We start from the raw sequence: 14,229 nt of genomic DNA, 5'->3' as shown, positions 1-14,229 counted from the left end.
AAATCAGAGAGAGCAAAAGGAGTCGAGAAGTCAGGGATAAGACACTGTGGAAACCGGTGAAGTCAAGATGAAAATGTGAAGTCAAAGCGTTGTAATCTCCAAAATGGTCGCACAGTGTGTGAATAAATGTTTTATGAAATATAACTTTGTGTGACGTCATCTTTCGAAGGAACAGGTATGTGAATTCGTCCCGGTTGTTACTGCCATGTTAAACGTTTATCGACCTCTTAAATGTTTACAAACTTTGTCTATTATAAATACTGATGTTATTATAGACACTCATATTTTTCCTCACCTAAGAACATTTGTCCAACTCTCCACTAATGGAACATTGTCTCCTCTCGTCGTTTGAAGCCCCTCAATGTACAAGTATTTGTAATTACCTCAAAATAACACGTCGAGATGTCCACGTCATCGTTTCAATCCAGTTCCAGCAAAACATTGTTCATCGTAAAAGTTGTATACACCTTGTCTGTCGGTCTATACACCAACATTTATTCATCGATAATTTGATACCCTGCTATCCAACATGGCGAAAGATTTTTTTGTTTTTCTCTTATAAATCAAGAGGTTAATTCAACAAATGTATATGCAGAATAGTGATAAAAAAATAATTCGTAGATTTTCTTCGAAATACGAATATTTAATACTGAAGTTTAACAATTGCATTTTTTATGGTTGTTAATCCTCGCTTTTCATTTTTATTTTTAATAAAATCCTTCTCGATCTTGGAGTAGCTTCTATCGTCCTTTATCTCGCACGGTTAGCTGAATTTTCTTTATAGATTCTTCACTACGTGGCTTTATTTTTTGCCATCAAAAGTAGTTTCTCTCTCATCTAGCCAATGAGTGACGTTCATTACGTTGCTGGGCAAAAGATCTCAAAATAGCCGGCATAATCTTGTTCCTTCTCCATTTGCCAGAAAAGTTTAACTTCCATTTTCTTCGAAGTACATTAAATTTGCACCGGCATGCTCTTCTCTGTCAGTCAATAGTTTATCTATAATATAAATCTCATCTGTTTAAGTGTAAGTATGTATGTATGTATGTATGTATGTATGTATGTATGTATGTATGTATGTATGTATGCCTAAAACTTTCGACAGAGGCGACGGATTTTCACGAGATCGGTAACGTTTTGAAACCCGATCCTTCGGACGATAAATATCGAAAAATTGGCTAAAAATATTAATTTCTTTACCCTCAACTGGACATTTTTCTACAAAGAGGGGTCGCTTTTTTCGCCGATATTTTCGAAAGTCATCCGCTCTTTTTGATTGACTAGCCTTAATTTAAATCTTCGCCACTCCCGGTTTGGCGATGTACGCAACGCAAAGACGTCACGCTTTTTTTTTTTCACGTTCTTGTCTTCCTTCTAGGTACGGGTTCGAGCCTGCCTGGCTACTACCACTTTTTTTTTTTTTTTTTGCTCAACACACACCTTTAAACACATGGGCAACGCCGGGCACTTAGGCTAGTTTAATAATAAATAGGAGTATCGGAGGAGGAAGTGGTCCATCACAAATGTACTATTGCAGTGGTTTATCAAGTTTATTACGTAAACCTCAACCTTGTTTTTAAAAGGAAACTAGTCTGCAATGCGTAGACGCAGAAGACATGTGAAAACGAAGGCCGGCACTAGAGAGTTAAGAAGAAGAAGAAGAAGAAGAAGAAGAAGAAGAAGAAGAAAATTATTATTATTATTATTATTATTATTATTATTATTATGATTATTATTATTATTATTATTATTATTATTATTATTATAATAATAATAATAATAATAATAATAATAATAATAATAATAATAATAATAGCAGCAGCAGCGTAACGTAGCCGTTACGTTCGAACCGTGTTTATTACATTCAAACCTCTCTCGGACCCACCCCCCTCCACGAGCAAAAAGTAAATAAATCCGACTCGGTTTTTCTTTCTTTTTTTAACACAAATTGTTTATTACCGTTTTTCTTTCTCCCCGTCTTGACACCAGCTTAAAACTCTCTCGCTAGACAGCTATTTCTCATACGTCCATTTTTTTTTCGGCGCTGACTTTTACTTCTCCCAACCACGTGGGGCATTTTTCTCCTTATTTCCTTTTTTTTCTCGCGCACACTTCCTAATTTGCATATGTGCTTTTTTCTATTACTGCTGATCTTTTGGCAAACCAGCCATCCTTCGCTGCTGCTGATATTTTCCCACGCGCTCATAAGCACTATGTTACGATACATGGTGGAAAGATATAATTGTCGCTCTAAAGAAAACAACACTACAGCTTTATTTTAAAACTTTTATTAAAAAAATCAATTCAAGTAACACGATTATGTAGTAGAGATGGCATTTATTTAATGTAGCTGCCTTCAGCTTCAATCACCGCCTCCATGAGGGTCCAGAACTAGAAGCATGCTTTTTCCACAAGCGCCGGCGGGAGCTCGGCAAATACTTGGTGGATGACGCCGATCAGGCTAGCTTTGGTGTTGTGGTGTTGTGGGAGCTCATGTTGGTGATGTTCTCGCCGTATGACCAAACAAACTTTCCAACGGGTTCAGGTCGGGGAAGGGGGGATCAGCGATGCATTTTGAGGGTGTTGGCATTTGTCCTGTTTGCATAACTTGGATCGGTAGAGAGCATGAGTTGTACAGCGACGCATCTCCGATCTCACTCGTTGAACATTGTGTCACTTTCAGACATGTTAGAAGGCTCCTATCGTTCTTGGGATTCGTACACAACTGGCCAACTAGTAGACAGTTTGTATAAAAAAATGTAAACCTGTTTTCATTAAAGAGAATGGAACCATGTCGTCTTTTTTAAGAGCGACAATTTTATCGTTTCACGCAGTAGTTTCAAGTTATTTTATTATGGCCGAACAGTTGCAAACAGCGAATCTTTGTCCGTAAGCGTCGCTGGCTTCAATTTTAGCGCGAACATTTCTCCACAACATCTCTGACGGATTGATGTCTGGAAAATGTCCAGTCGAAAGACAATGAATGTCTAAAGTAAATGAATTGTGGAAAATGCTTTTGATTGATTTCGCCAAAATAAGTCAGACGGTTGTCTCGGCCGTATTTAGACGGAAGTGAAAGTAAAGTTGTAAAAGTAAAGAATACGTGGTTAGACGTGCTTGTCGAAAGAAATATTTACAACTTTCGTGGTTTTGAAAAGAAACGGTTGAGCAAACACTTTGACAGGTGAAACAATTCCCAAATGTTTGGACAAAAGAGAATTTTCCTCTTAAATTTCCATTTCATCCTCTGTTCCATCAATAACATACATCAGATCTTAGAGACATCATGTACATATCAGGGGTGACATTCTCAAAGAATTGAATGGCATTGTCCTGTTCGAAACTAATAATTGTTTTTCAGAGTTAAGCATTTCTTATATATACCAGATTCAGAAATGACAGAAATGTATGACAGGTGTTCTAATTGACTGTCTGGAAATATACGCTGTTTACCAGAAATAGATTTCGGAAACAGAATTACTTTATTTGATTCTGATACAGAATTCCATAAATAGTAGTCAGAGGAATACACAATATTGGACATTTAGCCGCTAACCATGAATGTAAAATTATAAGGGAGGTAATTCAGTATCACTTCCTGTGAGATATAATAATATTAGACTTTTCAGATTGTTAAAAATGAGCGAAAGTTATAACTGATTTAGAATAATTGTTTTATGCCAAATTGATGATAGAATATAATTAGATTCGTGCTCATTTTTGTATTAAATATTGATCTTTATTAATCTCTAACTGTGAATCCCATAGGATACCATAATATTTAGGTCGATATAAAACTTCAACCAGATCAGCATTGTAAACCTCGATCACACTTTTAGAGTAAATGTGATATTGTGAAGACTAATCCCTATCAACTATTAATCTCTAGCTATGGATCGAATACATACCATAACACTTACTTTTGTTGAACTCGGCAATCTTTTTGTAGAACTCGGCTATCTTTTTGTTGAACTCTGCAATCTTTTTCTTGAACTCTGCAATCTTTTTGTTGAACTCGGCAATCTTTTTCTTGAACTCTGCAATCTTTTCGTTGAATACTGCAATCGTTTTGTTGAATTCGGCAATCTTTTTGTTGAACTCGGCAATCTTTTTGTTGAACTCTGTAATCTTTTTGTTGAACTCGGCAATCTTTTTGTTGAACTCGGCAACCTTTTTGTTGAACTCGGCAACCTTTTTGTTGAACGCGGCAATCTTTTTCTTGAACTCTGCAATCTTTTCGCTGAATACTGCAATCGTTTTGTTGAATTCGGCAATCTTTTTGTTGAACTCGGCAATCTTTTTGTTGAACTCTGCAATCTTTTTCTTGAACTCTGCAATCTTTTTGTTGAACTCTGCAATCTTTTTCTTGAACTCTGCAATCTTTTCGTTAAATACTGCAATCGTTTTGTTGAATTCGGCAATCTTTTTGTTGAACTCGGCAATCTTTTTGTTGAACTCTGTAATCTTTTTGTTGAACTCGGCAATCTTTTTGTTGAACTCGGCAATCTTTTTGTTGAACTCTGTAATCTTTTTGTTGAATTCGGCAATCTTTTTGTTGAACTCGGCAATCTTTTTGTTGAACTCTGTAATCTTTTTGTTGAACTCGGCAATCTTTTTGTTGAACTTGGCAATTTTTTTGTTGAACTCCGCAATCTTTTTGTTGAACTCGGCAATCTTTTAGTTGAACTTGGCAATCTTTTTGTTGAACTTGGCAATCCTTTAGTTGAACTTGGCAATCTTTTTGTTGAACTCGGCAATCTTTTAGTTGAACTTGGCAATCTTTTTGTTGAACTCTGCAATCTTTTTGTTGAACTCGGCAATCTTTTTGTTGAACTCGGCAATCTTTTAGTTGAACTCGGCAATCTTTTTGTTGAACTCGGCAATCTTTTAGTTGAACTTGGCAATCTTTTTGTTGAACTCTGCAATCTTTTAGTTGAACTTGGCAATCTTTTTGTTGAACTCGGCAATCTTTTAGTTGAACTTGGCTATCTTTTAGTTGAACTCGGAAATCTTTTAGTTGAACTTGGCAATCTTTTTGTTGAACTCGGCAATCTTTTAGTTGAACTTGGCAATCTTTTTGTTGAACTCTGCAATCTTTTAGTTGAACTCGGCAATCTTTTTGTTGAACTCTGCAATCTTTTAGTTGAACTTGGCAATTTCTTTGTTGAACTCTGCAATCTTTTAGTTGAACTTGGCAATCTTTTTGCTGAACTCTGCAATCTTTTAGTTGAACTTGGCAATCTTTTTGTTGAACTCGGCAATCTTTTAGTTGAACTTGGCAACCTTTTTGTTGAACTCGGCAATCTTTTAGTTGAACTTGGCAATCTTTTTGTTGAACTCTACAATCTTTTAGTTGAACTCGGCAATCTTTTAGTTGAACTCGGCAATCTTTTAGTTGAACTCGGCAATCTTTTAGTTGACTTGGCAATCTTTTTGTTGAACTCGGCAATCTTTTAGTTGAACTTGGCAATCTTTTTGTTGAACTCTGCAATCTTTTAGTTGAACTCGGCAATCATTTTGTTGAACTCTGCAATTTTTTAGTTGAACTTTGCAATCTTTTTGTTGAACTCTGCAATCTTTTAGTTGAACTTGGCAATCTTTTTGTTGAACTCTGCAATCTTTTAGTTGAACTTGGCAATCTTTTAGTTGAACTTGGCAATCTTTTAGTTGAACTCGGCAATCTTTTAGTTGAACTTGGCAATCTTTTTGTTGAACTTTGCAATCTTTTAGTTGAACTCGGCAATCTTTTAGTTGAACTTGGCAATCTTTTAGTTGAACTTGGCAATCTTTTGTTGAACTCGGCAATCTTTTAGTTGAACTTGGCAATCTTTTTGTTGAACTCGGCAATCTTTTAGTTGAACTTGGCAATCTTTTTAGTTGAACTCGGCAATCTTTTAGTTGAACTTGGCAATCTTTTTGTTGAACTCGGCAATCTTTTAGTTGAACTCGGCAATCTTTTAGTTGAACTCGGCAATCTTTTGTTGAACTCGGCAATCTTTTAGTTGAACTTGGCAATCTTTTTGTTGAACTTGGCAATCTTTTAGTTGAACTTGGCAATCTTTTGTTGAACTCGGCAATCTTTTTGTTGAACTGGGCAATCTTTTTGTTGAACTCGGCAATCTTTTAGTTGAACTTGGCAATCTTTTTGTTGAACTCGGCAATCTTTTTCTTGAACTCTGCAATCTTTTCGCTGAATACTGCAATCGTTTTGTTGAACTCGGCAATCTTTTTGTTGAACTCGGCAATATTTTTGTTGAACTCTGCAATATTTTTCTTGAACTCTGCAATCTTTTAGTTGAACTTGGCAATTTCTTTGTTGAACTCTGCAATCTTTTAGTTGAACTTGGCAATCTTTTTGCTGAACTCTGCAATCTTTTAGTTGAACTTGGCAATCTTTTTGTTGAACTCGGCAATCTTTTAGTTGAACTTGGCAACCTTTTTGTTGAACTCTGCAATCTTTTAGTTGAACTTGGCAATCTTTTTGTTGAACTCTACAATCTTTTAGTTGAACTCGGAAATCTTTTTGTTGAACTCGGCAATCTTTTAGTTGAACTCGGCAATCTTTTAGTTGACTTGGCAATCTTTTTGTTGAACTCGGCAATCTTTTTGTTGAACTTGGCAATCTTTTCGTTGAACTCTGCAATCTTTTAGTTGAACTCGGCAATCATTTTGTTGAACTCTGCAATCTTTTAGTTGAACTTTGCAATCTTTTTGTTGAACTCTGCAATCTTTTAGTTGAACTTGGCAATCTTTTTGTTGAACTCTGCAATCTTTTAGTTGAACTTGGCAATCTTTTAGTTGAACTTGGCAATCTTTTAGTTGAACTCGGCAATCTTTTAGTTGAACTTGGCAATCTTTTTGTTGAACTTTGCAATCTTTTAGTTGAACTCGGCAATCTTTTAGTTGAACTTGGCAATCTTTTAGTTGAACTTGGCAATCTTTTGTTGAACTCGGCAATCTTTTAGTTGAACTTTGCAATCTTTTTGTTGAACTCGGCAATCTTTTAGTTGAACTTGGCAATCTTTTTAGTTGAACTCGGCAATCTTTTAGTTGAACTTGGCAATCTTTTTGTTGAACTCGGCAATCTTTTAGTTGAACTTGGCAATCTTTTAGTTGAACTCGGCAATCTTTTGTTGAACTCGGCAATCTTTTAGTTGAACTTGGCAATCTTTTTGTTGAACTTGGCAATCTTTTAGTTGAACTTGGAAATCTTTTGTTGAACTCGGCAATCTTTTTGTTGAACTGGGCAATCTTTTTGTTGAACTCGGCAATCTTTTAGTTGAACTTGGCAATCTTTTTGTTGAACTCGGCAATCTTTTTCTTGAACTCTGCAATCTTTTTGTTGAACTCTGCAATCTTTTTGTTGAACTCTGCAATCTTTTTGTTGAACTCTGCAATCTTTTCGTTGAATACTGCAATCGTTTTGTTGAATTCGGCAATCTTTTTGTTGAACTCGGCAATCTTTTTGTTGAACTCTGCAATCTTTTTCTTGAACTCTGCAATCTTTTCGCTGAATACTGCAATCGTTTTGTTGAATTCGGCAATCTTTTTGTTGAACTCGGCAATCTTTTTGTTGAACTCTGCAATCTTTTTCTTGAACTCTGCAATCTTTTCGTTGAATACTGCAATCGTTTTGTTGAACTCGGCAATCTTTTTGTTGAACTCGGCAATCTTTTTGTTGAACTCTGTAATCTTTTTGTTGAACTCGGCAATCTTTTTGTTGAACTTGGCAATTTTTTTGTTGAACTCCGCAATCTTTTTGTTGAACTCGGCAATCTTTTAGTTGAACTTGGCAATCTTTTAGTTGAACTTGGCAATCCTTTAGTTGAACTTGGCAATCTTTTTGTTGAACTCGGCAATCTTTTAGTTGAACTTGGCAATCTTTTTGCTGAACTCTGCAATCTTTTAGTTGAACTTGGCAATCTTTTTGTTGAACTCGGCAATCTTTTTGTTGAACTCGGCAACCTTTTTGTTGAACTCTGCAATCTTTTAGTTGAACTTGGCAATCTTTTTGTTGAACTCTACAATCTTTTAGTTGAACTCGGCAATCTTTTTGTTGAACTCGGCAATCTTTTAGTTGAACTCGGCAATTTTTTAGTTGAACTTTGCAATCTTTTTGTTGAACTCTGCAATCTTTTAGTTGAACTTGGCAATCTTTTTGTTGAACTCTGCAATCTTTTAGTTGAACTTGGCAATCTTTTAGTTGAACTTGGCAATCTTTTAGTTGAACTCGGCAATCTTTTAGTTGAACTTGGCAATATTTTTGTTGAACTTTGCAATCTTTTGTTGAACTCGGCAATCTTTTAGTTGAACTTGGCAATCTTTTTGTTGAACTCGGCAATCTTTTAGTTGAACTCGGCAATCTTTTTAGTTGAACTCGGCAATATTTTAGTTGAACTTGGCAATCTTTTTGTTGAACTCGGCAATCTTTTAGTTGAACTCCGCAATCTTTTAGTTGAACTCGGCAATCTTTTGTTGAACTCGGCAATCTTTTAGTTGAACTTGGCAATCTTTTTGTTGAACTTGGCAATCTTTTAGTTGAACTTGGCAATCTTTTGTTGAACTCGGCAATCTTTTTGTTGAACTTGGCAATCTTTTAGTTGAACTCGGCAATCTTTTGTTGAACTCGGCAATCTTTTAGTTGAACTTGGCAATCTTTTTGTTGAACTTGGCAATCTTTTAGTTGAACTTGGCAATCTTTTGTTGAACTCGGCAATCTTTTTGTTGAATTGGGCAATCTTTTTGTTGAACTCGGCAATCTTTTAGTTGAACTTGGCAATCTTTTTGTTGAACTCGGCAATCTTTTTCTTGAACTCTGCAATCTTTTCGCTGAATACTGCAATCGTTTTGTTGAATTCGGCAATCTTTTTGTTGAACTCGGCAATCTTTTTGTTGAACTCTGCAATCTTTTTCTTGAACTCTGCAATCTTTTAGTTGAACTTGGCAATTTCTTTGTTGAACTCTGCAATCTTTTAGTTGAACTTGGCAATCTTTTTGCTGAACTCTGCAATCTTTTAGTTGAACTTGGCAATCTTTTTGTTGAACTCGGCAATCTTTTAGTTGAACTTGGCAACCTTTTTGTTGAACTCTGCAATCTTTTAGTTGAACTTGGCAATCTTTTTGTTGAACTCTACAATCTTTTAGTTGAACTCGGCAATCTTTTTGTTGAACTCGGCAATCTTTTTCTTGAACTCTGCAATCTTTTTGTTGAACTCTGCAATCTTTTTGTTGAACTCGGCAATCTTTTAGTTGAACTTGGCAATCTTTTTGTTGAACTCTGCAATCTTTTAGTTGAACTTGGCAATCTTTTAGTTGAACTTGGCAATCTTTTAGTTGAACTCGGCAATCTTTTAGTTGAACTTGGCAATCTTTTTGTTGAACTTTGCAATCTTTTAGTTGAACTCGGCAATCTTTTAGTTGAACTTGGCAATCTTTTGTTGAACTCGGCAATCTTTTAGTTGAACTTGGCAATCTTTTTGTTGAACTCGGCAATCTTTTAGTTGAACTTGGCAATCTTTTTAGTTGAACTCGGCAATCTTTTAGTTGAACTTGGCAATCTTTTTGTTGAACTCGGCAATCTTTTAGTTGAACTTGGCAATCTTTTAGTTGAACTCGGCAATCTTTTGTTGAACTCGGCAATCTTTTAGTTGAACTTGGCAATCTTTTAGTTGAACTTGGCAATCTTTTGTTGAACTCGGCAATCTTTTTGTTGAACTGGGCAATCTGTTTGTTGAACTCTGCAATCTTTTAGTTGAACTTGGCAATTTCTTTGTTGAACTCTGCAATCTTTTAGTTGAACTTGGCAATCTTTTTGCTGAACTCTGCAATCTTTTAGTTGAACTTGGCAATCTTTTTGTTGAACTCGGCAATCTTTTAGTTGAACTCGGCAATCTTTTGTTGAACTCGGCAATCTTTTAGTTGAACTTGGCAATCTTTTAGTTGAACTTGGCAATCTTTTTAGTTGAACTCGGCAATCTTTTAGTTGAACTTGGCAATCTTTTTGTTGAACTTGGCAATCTTTTAGTTGAACTTGGCAATCTTTTGTTGAACTCGGCAATCTTTTTGTTGAACTGGGCAATCTGTTTGTTGAACTCGGCAATCTTTTAGTTGAACTTGGCAATCTTTTTGTTGAACTCGGCAATCTTTTTCTTGAACTCTGCAATCTTTTTATTGAACTCTGCAATCTTTTTGTTGAACTCTGCAATCTTTTTGTTTAACTCTGCAATCTTTTCGTTGAATACTGCAATCGTTTTGTTGAATTCGGCAATCTTTTTGTTGAACTCGGCAATGTTTTTGTTGAACTCTGCAATCTTTTTCTTGAACTCTGCAATCTTTTCGCTGAATACTGCAATCGTTTTGTTGAATTCGGCAATCTTTTTGTTGAACTCTGCAATCTTTTTGTTGAACTCTGCAATCTTTTTCTTGAACTCTGCAATCTTTTCGTTGAATACTGCAATCGTTTTGTTGAACTCGGCAATCTTTTTGTTGAACTCGGCAATCTTTTTGTTGAACTCTGTAATCTTTTTGTTGAACTCGGCAATCTTTTTGTTGAACTTGGCAATTTTTTTGTTGAACTCCGCAATCTTTTTGTTGAACTCGGCAATCTTTTAGTTGAACTTGGCAATCTTTTAGTTGAACTTGGCAATCCTTTAGTTGAACTTGGCAATCTTTTTGTTGAACTCTGCAATCTTTTAGTTGAACTTGGAAATCTTTTTGTTGAACTCGGCAATCTTTTTGTTGAACTCGGCAACCTTTTTGTTGAACTCTGCAATCTTTTAGTTGAACTTGGCAATCTTTTTGTTGAACTCTACAATCTTTTAGTTGAACTCGGCAATCTTTTTGTTGAACTCGGCAATCTTTTAGTTGAACTCGGCAATTTTTTAGTTGAACTTTGCAATCTTTTTGTTGAACTCTGCAATCTTTTAGTTGAACTTGGCAATCTTTTTGTTGAACTCTGCAATCTTTTAGTTGAACTTGGCAATCTTTTAGTTGAACTTGGCAATCTTTTTGTTGAACTCGGCAATCTTTTAGTTGAACTTGGCAATATTTTTGTTGTACTTTTCAATCTTTTGTTGAACTCGGCAATCTTTTAGTTGAACTTGGCAATCTTTTTGTTGAACTCGGCAATCTTTTAGTTGAACTCGGCAATCTTTTTAGTTGAACTCGGCAATCTTTTAGTTGAACTTGGCAATCTTTTTGTTGAACTCGGCAATCTTTTAGTTGAACTCCGCAATCTTTTAGTTGAACTTGGCAATCTTTTTGTTGAACTCGGCAATCTTTTAGTTGAACTTGGCAATCTTTTTGTTGAACTTGGCAATCTTTTAGTTTAACTTGGCAATCTTTTGTTGAACTCGGCAATCTTTTTGTTGAACTGGGCAATCTTTTTGTTGAACTCGGCAATCTTTTAGTTGAACTTGGCAATCTTTTTGTTGAACTCGGCAATCTTTTAGTTGAACTTGGCAATCTTTTTGTTGAACTCGGCAATCTTTTTGAAGAACTCGGCAATCTTTTTGTTGAACTTGGCAATTTTTTTGTTGAACTGGGCAATCTTTTTGTTAAACTCTGCAATTTCGATCGGAACCGTTTATTTAATCCACAAGGATGGCAGGGTTTTGTTCTGTCGGCCATGACGGAGTAGAACTCTTCAGTAATTCACAATTGCATTTTAAGTATCGCTTGTACCGAGGATTGAACATTCAACTCCGATAAATCATTTTTATTTGATTTTATCTATTACTTCATCAGTTTTGCTACGCTTCCCTGTGGACAATGCTAGTGTTATTTTTAAATCTATTCTTGACACCAAAAACATAATTGAGAATTACTTGTCTTCTACTCCGTCATGGCTGACAAAATGTGGATTAAACAAAACGTTCTCTTCGACATTCCGAACTTATATAAAAATAGTGCACATAAATTTGCAAGTATTTTGAAGTCAAGCCAGTATAAAGTATTTCTTTACTCACTTTTTTGTCATGCCACGAGTATATATATATATATATATATATATATATATATATATATATGCACGTAAAATGTTATATTTATATATATATATGCACGGAAAATGTTATTTTATTGTTTACTAGCAGGCCGGTCGTAAAATACTCGCTAATATTGCGTTTTAATTAATACGGAAACTGAGACATATGCATGCGAGTATTATGTTTTTTTTCTAATTTGTTCACTTCTTGTAAGTAAAAAGAATACTCAAGCTGAGATCGAAACGAACAGCTAAAGACAGTAAATCAAGTACGATAACCATTAGACCAGCTTGACACGAACTTTACAAAGTGTTTGCAAATCTACTTATTCATAATATAAAGAAGCTGTCACGCGTGCATTCGTGAAACAGTTGACAAACAGTTAAAAATCCGATGACTCCCAAGTACCAAATTTTCAATTTTAAACCCTCGGCTGCCGTTTTTTGTCCGGATGAAAACCGATTAAAATTTTTCCATATGTCGAATTTTAAATCTATAGATCGAAAATTCACTGAGTATATAGGTTAAGAAGTGTCCTTACACACACAAATTCTCACTTTTATAGACATATCGATATGTATATTAAAAAGTATTCATCTATAAAGGAACTACCCCGGGAACAGTGGCTGGATGGTTTATTTTAAAGTCAGCTACGTCACCGCATGATCTTATGTCGAAGAGCGCAGAAACAACTGCTTATGTAAATAAAAAAAAATGAGTAAAGTGGTTAGATTCCAGACTTCGACAGAAATCTTCCCGAATTTGACAAAAAAGATTGCCGCGTTCAACAAGGCACACCTGGAGAAGGTCAGAGGTTGCATCTGATAAAACGAAGTGTAAATAACAAGATGAGAACAGTAGTCCGAATAATACAAATAATGCGAATAATCAACCTTCATCTAAAAATTCAAAAATATAAGAAAAAAATAATCTCGCAATATCGCGTAATCCTGTACATTATGTGATGACGTAATCCTGTACATTATGTGATGACGTAATCATGTACACCATGTGATGGCGTAATCATGTACATTATGAGATGACATAATCATGTACATTATGTGATGACGTAATCCTGTACATTATGTGATGACGTAGTCCTGTACAATGTGTGATGACGTAATCCTGTACATTATGTGATGACGCAATCCTGTACTTTATGTGATGACGTAATCCTGTACATTATGTGATGACGTAATCCTGTACATTATGTGATGACGTAATCCTGGACATTATGCGATGACGTAATACTGTATATTATGTGATGACGTAATCATGTACATTATGTGATGACGTAATCCTGTACATTATGTGATGACGTAATCCTGTACATTATGTGATGACGATTTTAAATCCGTGTTTGTTTTATTTTTTTATCTAATGAAGTTTTGGTTATTATTTGATGACATGTGTCCACCAACTATCAAAAATTACAGAAAAAAGTGAAAAATGCATGGTCCCCCGTAAGTACACAGTGAACGAGGTATTAAAAAATGACTAAGTTCAGCATTTCCCCCCTCTCCCATTTAGCCCCCAAGGTCTCCAGAAGACGTCAAATCCTGGTGAAAATGAACAACGGTGCAGTTTTACGTCTTAACATATGTAAATTTGAGTTCTGCACCACGCAAAAAAAACAAAAACAAATGACTAAGTCCTCCTTTTATCCCTCCTCTTATTTAGCCCTAAAAATCCCCAAGGCCTTAACATGTTTAAATTTGAGTTCAGCACCATGCAAAACTGCTAAATAGACATACACAGAAAATTTTGAACAAATATGGTAAAATAGTCCCAAAATGGAGTGTTTTTATTAGCCTTAAAAGAGCCCCTAGGGCACACCCAAGAGTTATCACGAAGTATAGACAAACAAAATTATATAGAAATCAGTTACAACTTTTCAGAAAGTTTTATAAAAATCCAAGCCATAAATTTTTTAATAAGTACAAAAGTGTCAATTTTAGCCATTTTAATCCGAAAGACTCCCCGAGTGGGGCAACTGGTGTTTTCCCGGAAAATCCGATCTGTTACTTTTTTACTCATATCATGTTTAATGTTTGTGCAAAATTTCAAAAGATTCCAAAGCGTAGTAATTGAGAAATGTGCAGACAGACGAATAGACGAACAGACGAACGGACAAGAGTAAATTTACAGGTCCACCCTCCTTTTTTCGGGAGACCAAAATTTTTTTCGCCAGTGTTCGCATTAATATCTATATTCATATCAAATCACGTTTCAATGGGTTGAGAAA

The sequence above is a fragment of the Euprymna scolopes genome, chromosome 28, assembly GCF_053919585.1.
Source record: "Euprymna scolopes isolate OS-2025 chromosome 28, ASM5391958v1, whole genome shotgun sequence".
Classification (NCBI taxonomy): domain Eukaryota; kingdom Metazoa; phylum Mollusca; class Cephalopoda; order Sepiida; family Sepiolidae; genus Euprymna; species Euprymna scolopes.
Note: the sequence above shows the minus strand (reverse complement) of the source record.